This window comes from Bidens hawaiensis, unplaced genomic scaffold (genome assembly GCF_021521415.1).
Source record: "Bidens hawaiensis isolate Kalapana, Puna unplaced genomic scaffold, B.hawaiensis_p1.1 tig00021182_1, whole genome shotgun sequence".
Classification (NCBI taxonomy): Eukaryota; Viridiplantae; Streptophyta; class Magnoliopsida; order Asterales; family Asteraceae; genus Bidens; species Bidens hawaiensis.
In genome coordinates, this window is record NW_027493276.1 from 91715 (window position 1) to 104456 (window position 12742).

Here is a 12742-nt window from a genome sequence, read left to right on the forward strand (position 1 = left end):
TGAATGAACGTTCACAGAACATAAATGAGCGAACAAGACATATGTTAATGTGCGTTCATGTAGCTAAACGAACGAAATTATTTGTTTATGTCCGTGCATTTAACGAACTTCCCATCAAACAGTTTACAAACTGTTTATTACACGTTTAATTTGTTTACCAACCTAGTATAGTAGCATCCTACTATCCTATTAAAACCTCATAACCCAAAATAATATAAAAGACATGGTTTAAATGTTTTTATGTACAACCATACAAACAAGTGTATTTGTATAAAAGTATAATTTATAAATTATCTATACTACATTATAATACAGATAGGCACCCTTTCACCTTCCATTACTCTCTCTTCTCTTGAGACGCCTTAACGTAACATTAATAGCGCGTTAATTCTCCGGCTAAACTCAATGTTCTCCGGCCTCCAACGATCCTTTATTGCACCGGCGAAATTTGAATGCGGCGACTTCAATGGAATTGAATGCGTTCTTCATTATCAATCAATGAAGGGTTAATTGAAACTGTTGGTGACGGAAACCGCTAATTGAATATATGTGTTATTGCAGTCAATTGAACCTTGTTATAATCCCTAACCCTTTCTACCAATTTCCCCCCTCAAGGCTGCCATAACTCTTTCCCAGGTTTGTATGTTACAACTGAATCATTTTTTTTTTGTCGGTTTGCTGGTGATTAGGACCGTAGTTTTTTTGTTTAGGAACATTCTTGATCTTCGGGGACTTTTTCAATATATTCTACTGGAGACCAATATACGACTGAAGTTGATTTCGACTGGGGATTTATAGGGATCCGAACTTCATTGATCACTGATGTTTTATTTATGGCAGAAAATTGATATACTTGTGTTTTTTTAATTGAATCTTTATATTACAGCTTGCTCAACGAGAGTTTATCGCATAACAAAGCAGCTACAACGAGTACATGTTGCAGAAAGCTAAATAAGAGTCTGTACAACTTTTGGGTATGTATTTATTTATATATTAAACATATAAAACTATGCTAAAAGATTGGTATGTGTTGGCTCCAGAATGTCCGAAACACATGCAACTTTTGGGGAAGATGTGTGTCTGCCGAAGCTGAAAGAACTGGGCAACTCAAGCGCCAACTTGAGTCTACTTTGAGGCAAATCCGGTCCGTAAGGGTAATTCACATATTTCTAATGAATTTAATATTTTATATTTGAAAGTATGTTTTCTTAGTAATTTTTGCCATTTTGAAGATTCTAAATAAGATTTTTCGATTTGTTCGATTCCAGCAGGCCCTACAACAGTGGTGATGAAAATACCTCTGGTGAATTATTCGGTGACTATCCATGAAGTTTACATTGGTTTGTTTTCAACCACTGTTTTAGTTTCGAGATAGATGTTTGTTTTGATGATTACTCAGTTCGGGCCATAAAAAAAAGAATACATTTTGGTTTGTGTTAAAATAGGCTATAAGCAAAATGAGTACGGGCCATTTAAAAAAGGTCTCACATTTGGTTCGGATCAAAATGTATTATAAGCAAAAATGAGTTTTGGTCATTTTAAAAAAAATATAAACTGTTGTTTGGGCCATAGATTAATGACTTTAAACGGTCAAACCGTGTTCGGATTAGAATGGGGTGTTGGAAAAATGCATGGGCAAGGGTATTCCACCTTCCATTTTTATGATTCAATTTATCGTTTTAACTTACAAGGGTTCGAGCACCCGTCATTTCAAGCCATATTTCCAAAGCTCAAGCTCCACTCGTGGGTTGTTTTTTCAAGCTCTAGCAGATAATTATTTGTTTTTTTTAGTTCACTAAAACAAATTATGCTAATATGTTAAAGGTGAATGGACTTGTGTATAGGAAGCAACATGTAATGAAAACAAATGGCTTGGTAACTTACAACCAACAAACCTTGTCTTTAAGGATTTAGTAGCTTCTTTTAGATTCTTATTATGTGGAAGTTGCTATTAGATTTACATAAGAGTTTACTTGTTCTTTGATCTATGCAGTTTGCTAGACAGGCTTGTGTACATAAGACACTTTTATATGCTAAAATGGAGGTCCTTCAGCTTCATATGACACGTTTATTGGATAAAGAAGATAAGTCTCTTAAAATACAATTAATAACTTACTGCTTTTGTTACTGGAAAATGAAGCATTTGCTCAAGCATAGGGGTGTAAACGAGCCAATCCAAGCCCGAGCTCGGCTCGTTTTAACTTACGAGGGTAAGCTCGAGCTCGAATTGTTAGTTTTTTTCCAAGCTTGAGCTTGGCTCGGGCATGCTTGTTTGTTATATATATATATATATATTAACTAATTTATATATGTATTTAACCTGTTTATATATTTTGAGAAAACCATAAATGAGCCTGCGCTCGGCTAGAGCTTGGTCGTCGTGCAAAATTAGTACCTAGAAGTACAAAAATGATAAAAGAGTTTCCCATACATGGCTCGAGCTCGGGCCCGATAACTAAACGAGATATATTGGAGGCTCAGGCACGACTTGAGCTCGAAAAAGCTCGCCTTGTTTCGATCTTTTAATCGATCCGAGCTCAAGTATCAAATGCATGCTAAATGTATCAAGAAACTGAAGATAAAAAATAAATTGAGAAAGTAAAAACAACTTGTGTACATATTATAAAAAATATTATTGAGAAAGTGAATATAAATAGCAAACAAGTATGTTAAATGTGTGCTAAAATTATCAAGAAAGCTACCATAAAAGGTCTGTAGATTGAAAAAGGTCTGTAGATTGAAAGTCATAGATGCACATATGCAACCTTTGTATAATTAAGATTTTTTCTCGATTGAAACCGAAACCAACCCGAGTTCAGGTAGTTTTAAACGGAAGTGGAAACTAGGTTCAAATCGGTTATGTTAGATTTTGTTAGTTTAGACCATGTAACATGTACGTATGTTTACTTTTAATCATTATTTGTTTTTAAATTAGATTGTGTCAAATGACTGAACTTAAATAATCATTATTGTTATTTGGTTTGAATCGAGTTTGGATTTTTAAAACCGGATAACCAATTTGATTTTGGTTTAAAATCAAACAAAAAAGCAAATATCCAACTACCATTTGTTTCTCATTTTATATGTATGCAATTATTAACAGAAGACTATAATTATTACAATGACAGTCAATCAAGAGGGCGTGTGTGCGACTGGAGGTGAGTGTTTGTTTATAATCATCATAAATTATTTATTGAAATTATTTTTAGGGATATTAACCGATTATAATTGGTTTTAAAAAAAATTGTTTTTTTTATTGATTTTTATGAAAAGGTAACAACATTAGTTTGTGGTTCTGGGTTGTATACTGACTTGAACAATTATGCAATATTTCTTATTGTTAGTTTAATTTTTAAAACAAACTGCTAGCACCCTTTAATCATTGATGCCTTCTGAAGCTGTCTCTTCTTTTCTTTTCTTCTGCTCAAAACACGTCTATTCAGAAACATGCATCTATTAGTTATTTTTTTTCGGGTCAAGACAAGTTTGACTATCTTACTTAATAATGGGTTGAACCGGTGTATGTCTACCCAAACTGGACAAATGTGTGAATACAAAAAATAAAAATAAGTCAAAGAGTGCTTAATGCGCACCTTTTACACCATTTCTGGTGACAAAAAATTAAGATAAGAGTAAGTGATTATTCACTTAGTTTTGTACTAAATAATAAACAAAAGAACAAACATATGAAAGTTAGCACAATAGCACTCATTGACGAAACGTTTATATTGGACTTACTGTGCATTCTCTCATTTTTTCAACTACTAATTTAAGTTTTGCTTTATTTAATTGCGCTTAAGGAAACATTATAGAAATGAGTTTTAGATTTTTTGAGTTGAGTAGTTGTGTGTGCTTCGATATATGAAATTGTTGTTAAATGTGCCATTGTGTCTATTGTTTGTAGGAAACGTTTGCAGATCAGTAAGAAATTTGTTCCCTTTTGAAAAGAAGCATGGCTCCATGCATGACATAATTGCTTCTTGTATGCAATGGGAATTAGAATTAAGCAATAGATTTCTACATAGTTTTGGTGATGTTATTTTTAAATATTACATTTTGCTCTCTTTGAGGCTTATGTGAAGAATTATTGAAAAAACACATGAGATATTGTCTTTATATAGCACACCAACATCACTAACCTCATGCATAAACTCGAAAGGGTCATGTAACAATTGCAATTGCTTCATGGGTTATTTAATGAAGCAGATGTGTATAGCTTAGTTAGATTATGCAACTACCGAAAGCATATTTTAAAAATATGTGTCTCCTATATGCTTAATGAAATAGATTTATATTTGTATGTTCACATTCCTGAAGTAAAGTTGAAGTTAAGCTATTTTCTTCTAAAATTTTAATGATTATATAACCAAAAAAACCCACCCAAAACGTGAGTAAACAACATCTGATGTGCCCTCAATTATCAAACACGACTCAAAGTAGCCATAAACTCGATTAAACAGCACCTGATTTTCAAGACCCTGATTAAACACAAAAACTTACCAAGCTCAACTGAGGGAACCTGAAACTCCTATTAAACAACACCCAAATCCCGAGCAATCCAACCCGGGAAAACCGAAACTTGAGTTAAAAATGAGTTTCTTTGTTCCTTTTTTTAAGCCAGTGTCGTTAACTGAAACCCGAGTTAGAGTTAAAATAAAAATTTAAGGGATTGATAATCGTCCATGTATATCATTAGCTATAGGATCAGCATGGTTTGTATGTGAGTGCAGTGAAGTACGTGCATGTATTTGGTATGTATAGTATATCATTTGATGTATGTTAGTATGGATAGGCTACTATTCATATGCAAAGTTAAAAATATTAATACAAAAAGTTACTTTAACATGCATCATAGATGTATTGTACACTTGCAACTATACCCGCTACCGACCGCATTCCCGTTGCATCCCCGCCGCAACGCACGGGCACTACTAGTAGTTTATTTTGAAGCATTATGTAAAACGAAGAAAAGGCTATAGTTGAGAAATGTTGTTTCTTTTCTTAGAAAGGAGGAAAACGATGATCTCCATGTGCGATATTTGGTACTTGGGTCCAAACCACTCGAGTTTCTTTAACCAATTTCCCAGTCTTTTATTTCTTGGAAATATTTTATTTTGTCTTATTTCTTCATTTCTATTTTGATTATAGATAGGTTATCTTAAACCAGATATAAAACCATCCAAATGATTTTACAAACATGTTGGTACGTTAAGGATGATAAACAAACAAACACCTTGCAGTTCAAAATCATTTTCAAGCGAAAGTATAATTGTCTAGATGATTTGATATCCTTTAACAAATTCGATGTTTTGTAAGGTTTGAGCCTATAAAACTAGACATTGTAAATGTCCATATTAAGAATCTTGATCTCGTAAAGATCTAGCTTATTAATACAAACATATGGTTTCTACTGTTGGTTAAAAATCATAAACGGTTACCAAGAGCAATTGTCATACAATATTTACAACAATGTAAATACGTTTAACTTTTTCAAAATCCAGAAAACGAAAAACGACTTTATATATGTAAAGCAGGTTATAAGATTTTAAAACTGTTGCATAAGGTAGTTTAACAAGACAACATTCAAGCTATACTTATAATTGGACAAAGGTATGCACCTGTTACATATGGAACGTCGTAACAGAGATAATAAAAGGCTTAGTTGCAAGCATACGTAAAGTACGAGTAAATCCAGGTATAATACTAGTTTGTATGATTAGTTGTACTCTTAGGATAAAATAGTCTCATTGGGTGTTTAGCCTACGAACTTAAATATGGCCAATTGCTTTTACTTTTCATTCCTATCAAGCATAAACTATTTTGTGTTTTTTAGTGTTAATCATTGGCATTCGCTAACATATTATTTTAAAAACATTTTCAGATGATCATGTACAATGATAGATTGATGTTGAACAAATTATGGCTTCTAGACATCCGAGAAAACCTTGCAACAGAAAAATTATATAAATTCTTGTACTAAAATGAAACAGATACAATTTAAATATTTTGAATGATGTTTTATAGAGAACAAACTATATGTTATCCTAATTAGTGAATGTGTGTTTATACAATTATACCTAATGATTTCTAGCTGTATAAAAGTATCGTGTATCAATTGTTAGTCATCCACCCATGTCATAAAATCGAGCGTATGACATGGTGTAAACAAGTTGAGACGCTAGTGAGCTACTTGAGATCGACTCACAAAAAAAACAAACAATCTTTCATCCTCTTCAATGAAAAAAAATATATTATTTTTTTAAAACAAGTTTATATAACTACACAAAATTAAATTTATAAAAGAAAAGGGAAGAAAAGAATAATATTATGAAAATCATACATTTTCCCTTTAACGAAGGGGAAAATGTAAATTTTAAAAACTTATAGAAAAAATTAACAACAATTAATATAAATGACAAAAATACGTAGCAAAATATGAACTTTAGACACATGTTTTGTACTTATTGACGTTAAGTGACACGACATGCAAGTTATCACATAACAAACGACGAAAACTACAAGTTACCTGTAACATCCTAAAATATTATAACGTTAAATAAAGAAAGTTACGTTTAGTGATCTCGCGTTATTAATTAATATGGAGTAAAGAACGGATCATGGACTTAGATTAATTAAGGTGGATTAAGTGGTAATGGGCTTTAGGTCCATGGGCTTCAAGAGGTATAAATATCCTCTTAAACCACCCATAAACCCTAAACCATCATTCATTTCCATCTTATTCTCTATACATTCAAAACACACACATACACTACACTATATTTCGGCCGAGAGAGAGAGGGAGAGAGAGAGACGTCCGAGACCAAAATCAAGCCAACCATTATTAGATCTTTGATATACGAGCTAGATACGAGATAACCACGCAAACCGAACACATAAAGGTAAGATTTCGATCTTAAAGTTCATGTTTTTATAGACGGTTTGCCATGAAACTTGAAACGATAATAGATTGGATCTAAATGAAGCGTAAAGTAACGAACTTGATGCTAGAACGAACCTAATAAACCCATAAACATGTACGGCACGTTTAAGATAAACCGTAGATCTTGTATTGAACGTTTCTGAAATTAAAGGTCCAAACTTTACGTGTTTTCGGGTCAAATCTTATCCAAAAACGACCATAGGAATGATCGCGGGTTAGTCAAATACCATACCCATGGATTTCTCAGTAAAACGATGATGATTTTGGGGGATTAAGATTGAACAGAGGCGCAGCTGGGCAACTTCGCCTGCAAGCTTAACTTCGCCTGCAAGCTAAGTTCGCCAAGCCATAACTTCGCCTGCAAGCTTAACTTCGCTTGCAAGCAAGTTCGCCTAACTGACAACTTCGCTCGTTGTTAAGTTCGCCAACCTTAAGTTCGCTGAGGTTAACTTCGCCTAAGGTCAAGTTCGCCCAACTGTAACTTCGCCTGAGTTAAGTTCGTTGAATGCTTAACTTCGCTGGAGGATAAGTTTGCTTAAAAGATAAGTTCGCTTAACACTAAGTTCGCTTACAGTAAGTTCGCTTATTGTTAAGTTCGCTTAAAAATAAGTTCGCTGGAGTTAGCGAATTTGAAAAATAAATTAAAAACCTAATGAAAAATAAATTAAAAACCTAAATTAAAAACCCCAGACAGGGGCTCTGCCCCTTGGACCCTGCTAGGGGCTGCCGCCCCTAGACCCCGCTGCCAGGGGCGCTGCCCCCGGACCCCCGTTCGTTGTGGGTTATATAAAGATAGAAATACAACATGAGTAGTAGTAGTTAATTGATACATGTAAATATTATACAGTTAGCCGTGCACAGCTCAAGAAGGGAATAACGATTAACGGAGAACGTAACAGGATTCAGGTGAGTTTCTAGCCCCACTTCCTTGTTATGTTTTCGGGGCTGTGTGCATACTCGATGTGATAGTTAATACACTTATCTTAAGTGATAAGTGTATGCCTTGTATGATTTATGTATGATGATTGCTTGACGGTGCGTGAACGATCTTCGGATATTGCATGAACCGTCAAGTGGTAGTTAAGATATGATTGATAAGTATGATGAGAGATATGACGTATGTATGAATATATGATGTATGCATAATGTATGTATGTTATGATGATGGTACGTGAACGCTCTTCGGAGATTGCACGTATTGTCAAGGAAAGTATGTATGAACAGGTATGGTACAGTTACACGAAACAAAGGGACCAGACCCTAATAATATATGTGATGTTAGGGACCAGACCCTTATAATATCTGTGATGTTAGGGACCAGACCCTTATAATATCTGTGATGTTAGGGACCAGACCCTTATAATATCTGTGAGGTTATAGGGCGAGAGGCTCTTTAAAACGTATGATTATGTATGTAAAGAAAGTATGAAGGTAAGAATGAAAGTGTATGCACTTATGTGCGTATGAAATAAAGTTAAAAGGTTAATTATGAAATGTAAGAAGATATTGTATGAGTATGTGATTAACTAGAACTCACTCAGCGTAGCTGACTTTTAGTATGCACGCAGGTGAGTAGAATGAGGCAGGTAGCTTGAGGAGGACACATGGCAGAGTTGGACGAAGCTGGCATTTGAAGATTTTGCTATGATGTTTTATTTTAAAAGACTATGTTTTGTTTTTAAATGACTATGAATGCTCGATAAGACAAGAATTATGGTTATGGAATGTAATGGTTTGAATGTTTTTAATGTTCCGCGAATGTTTTAATTAACTCTGATATTTAGAACTGCGTTTATGAGTAAATCCAACACGAAAGTAGGTACCGGTAACGGGGCCTTACATTACCCATTGATGGATATATATTGAATATTAACTGAATAAAAAAGATTTTGAATAAAAAAATTAAAGAAAATTGAAAATTAGGGGGGGCACTCGGCTTGGTTAGCTCAATAAACTGGTTTCACCGAACCGGTTTTATGTCCAATTACTGGTCAGTAGCAGATCTAGTATAAAAGTTAAAGGGTAGTGCAAACTATTTTTTTTATTCGAAGATAACAGATATAAAATAAATAGAGAAAAAGATTTACACTAAAAATGTATATCATCAAGAACACTAGGTAGTGAGGGCTGCCCGTTAAATACTATTATAACAACACTGATTTTGATCCAGACTGTCTAACAGATGAATACTGTTTTAATGTAAAGCTGAGGGGTGTGGGGGGCTTTAATGGGGGCTTTAATGGGGGCTCCAACCAATAATATTATGACGTGTGGCAGAGAGAGAAACTGGATAAGAGGGGTGTTGGAGCCCCTGGCCCTGGTGTGGAGGGGCTCCAGCGAATTTTTTTTTTATTTTTTTATAAATATATTCAAACAACGTATTATTAAAAAAACTCATAAATTATTAAAAAAAACACACATTAATAAAAAAACACATTAATATCTAAAAATAAAATAAAAATTAAAGTACTAAAAAAAAACATTATTCTTATTCTTCGGCTTTGTCTTCTTTGATCAACCTCTTTCGGATACGTTCCTTTTGCTTTTCTATTAGCATTTGATCGACCGGATTTAGGTTACTGAAGTCTCTAGTAAGAAAGTCCAAATCTCTCATTCGACTTTTTTCCTTTTTGTCATTAGAGACCACCTCCATGGTTTTGTTGAATTTATTGAGGGATTCAACAAGATTGGCGATGTTTACGGCTTCCCCCTCAGCCGGTTTTTCCCCTTGGCGTCCCTTCCCAATGGCCGCCTCCTCGGCGGTGAAGACGTTTCCTCCTCCGCAATGTTTAGGTCGAATCCAACGCGGCAATCCGACCCGGTTGAAGTGCTATACACTCCAGACGAACTAGTTTTAGTCCGTTTCGCCCTTACTTCCGCATCAAAGTCCGGCGCCACCAGCTCAACCCACTTGGAACACCTTTTCAACCTCTCCCACAACAATAAATCATCCCACGTCTTCACCATCCCATACCTCCGCAAACACTCCTGCTTCCACTCTTCGACCGTGAAATTGTAAACCGCCAAATCATCACTGCCACTTGGTCTCATACGACCGCTGTTCCTGTTGAAAAGATTAGTAAACAAGCCGACAAATTTTCTGATTTCGAACCACCGACCCGAAATCATATCGGCGTTCCGCTCTGTACTCCCAACGAGCATGTAGAACGTCTCCCTAACCTTTGTCCAAAAAATCTTGCTCTTTTGGTAGTCGGCTGCAAAATGAATAAATAAATTAGATTTCCATTTAACTTTTATATTTAACTCTTTTATTAAAAATCATTTTTAAAAACGTTAAAACAATTACCGCAACGCCGATCCTCAGAAATGACTATCCAAGCCCGACACAAGGCTTCCTTCTCATCCGATGACCACGGAGTGGCTTTCCGTTTCGTCCTCGGAGTCGAAGCCGGTCCCGACCCGTCCGTTGCAAGTTGTTTTTTCCGGTGGACGCGTCTTTTTGGTCCCGTAGCTTCATCGTGTGATTCTTGTGTCTCAGGAACAACAAAGTTAGGAGACGGTTGTGTGTTGGATGGTTGAAAGCCGGATGATTCTTGCGGCTTCGAATAAAACATCGGTTGGTGCGGTGACGACCATAAATCGTCGTCAATATAATCTGAATCAAGGTTTGGGTACCAATTTCCAGCCATTTTTTTTTTAAAAAGTTGAGAAGATGAATTGATTTTTGGTGAAGGTTTGAAGTTGTGGTATAAGAATGGGTGAAATGGGGTATTATATAGGAAATTTTTTTTTTTTTTTAATTTAATAAGAGCCCAACGGCTCTTTTTCTAAAATTCAACAAGCTCCTCTCTCTCTTCTCCCGCTAACAGGCTCACGTCTACATGGATTTTCGCGTTAGCGCCCCGTTAGCGCCCCCGTTAGCGCCCCGGTGGTGTGGTGTTAGCGCCTGGGAGCGCGAGCGGAGGGGCTCTAGCGCCCCCGTTGAAGCCCCACACCCCTCAGCCTAAGGAAGGTAAAAAATGTGATGTAGCGTGTGTTTTGGACTTTTGGTTGTTGAGTGATGTTTGAGGCTTTTAAGTTTAAGTGTGACTGATTTGTTCTCATTAAAGTAAAAAGTATTTAACATTAATTCCTAGAAAATGACAGGTTACTGTTACACTGAAATAATGAATAACTTAAATAATATTTCATCATTAATTATAAATGAAGAAGCGTGGATCGACTTACTAGTATTCGATCTACGTTCCTCGGGTATGAGTGTGCAATATCACCGATGGTTTTCTGAGACACGAGTTCTTCCATCTACAAAACGAGCAGCACCGTGAACTTACCCCTCATAAAGGGACAGAGGGGTCCTCTTTGGGGTAACCCTCCGGTGTGAGAATAAGATATTGTAGGAGAAGATAATAATAATGTGAAAGTGAGTAAGGACTTAGAGTATATTTTCTTGCCTGGCTCCAACTGTGGAGGTGGTGTGGTATTTATAGTGTTAGGGTTTCCAATGATTGGGCTCAGACCCAATTAGGGTCTTTTTGGCCTCCTCCTATTGCTTCGCGCCACGTGTACTTAGGACACCTGGTGCTTTTTCATTGATTATTCTCTGACCAAGGTATTTTACCTGACCCATGTGCCATCACGTGGTGGCACATGGGTTTTGCTGAGTTGTCCACCCTTCATTGGCAGCTGTCAACATCAGCACATTCTTTATTCCTTAAAAGATACCTTCTGGAAGGTTGTCTGATGAGTACAATCATGGTTGTCCTTATCCTGATTTGGATTAGACTATTGTCTCATTTGTTGTGTTGTCCTTTATGCGCCTATCCCGGGGATGCGCAAGGTCTTCTCTTTATTCTCACGCGCAGATGTTTCATGCGCAGATGTGATATGCGTGAGCATGTGATATGCGTAAGCATATGTAATGTGCGTGAGCATATGTGATATGCGCGACGCGCAGATGTGATATGCGTGAGCACGTGATGCGTGAGCATATGTAATATGCGTGAGCATGTGATATGCGCCACGCGCGAATGTGATATGCGTGAGCATATGTGATGCGTGAGCATATGTGATATGCGCAACGCGCATATGTTTTGGCTTTGTGTCTTCATGACATCCTGATTTCAAGCCTCTTGTCTATATCTTGTGGGTTGACCCGCCCCGCTCGATGTTAAGGCGGGTGCATACCTCTTCAATAAAAATTAGTATGTAAAGAGTAAAACACTCCGCACCCATCCAACTTGTTTGTGCAGAATTTAAGTAAATACAAAGAAACAAACAAACTTTGAAAATTAATAAGTAAAAATCTCAAACTTAGTAAAACTATCAATTCTAGTAAAACAATTTATAAAAAAACGGGACAAACCTCTTAAAACATAAAGGAGTTGTTTTCATTGTTATTCTTTATTCTACAGACTTAGTGCAAAGTAAAAAAATATTAGTGAAATATGAATTATTTTCATAAATGTTACGATATGCCTATCCGGACTCGAAACTATTTACACAAGGTTGAGTACTTGAGTACTTTTAAACCATTTTTTATTTGGATCAGGTGATTATGATGTCCGGCAAATTTCTCTATTAACCATCTATAATTTGTTAATACTAAAAATCCACACCGATTTATACTCTCTAATAAAAAGTATAATTTTTTTTTTCAATTGTAACTCATAAGTTAAACCTCACCCTTTGTAATAAATTTATAATTATAATATTATCTTTTTACCATTTCAAAATTTTTATGCTTAAAAATGTTAATTTAAAATTTACATCGATTTTTTTACAAACATTTGAAATTTATAATCGTCTTTTATTTTATTCATAAAAACCATTGATGTTACATAG

The 12742-nt window shown here is 35.5% G+C and overlaps 1 long non-coding RNA gene across 1 annotated transcript; it reads left to right on the forward strand.

The window, feature by feature from the left end:
• Positions 1 to 598: 598 nt before the first annotated feature.
• Positions 599 to 2345, forward strand: LOC143562909 (uncharacterized). Its single transcript, XR_013140576.1, has 4 exons — positions 599 to 636; positions 887 to 974; positions 1041 to 1154; positions 1994 to 2345. It is a non-coding gene; the product is annotated as an uncharacterized LOC143562909 (long non-coding RNA).
• The last annotated feature ends 10397 nt before the right edge of the window (positions 2346 to 12742 follow it).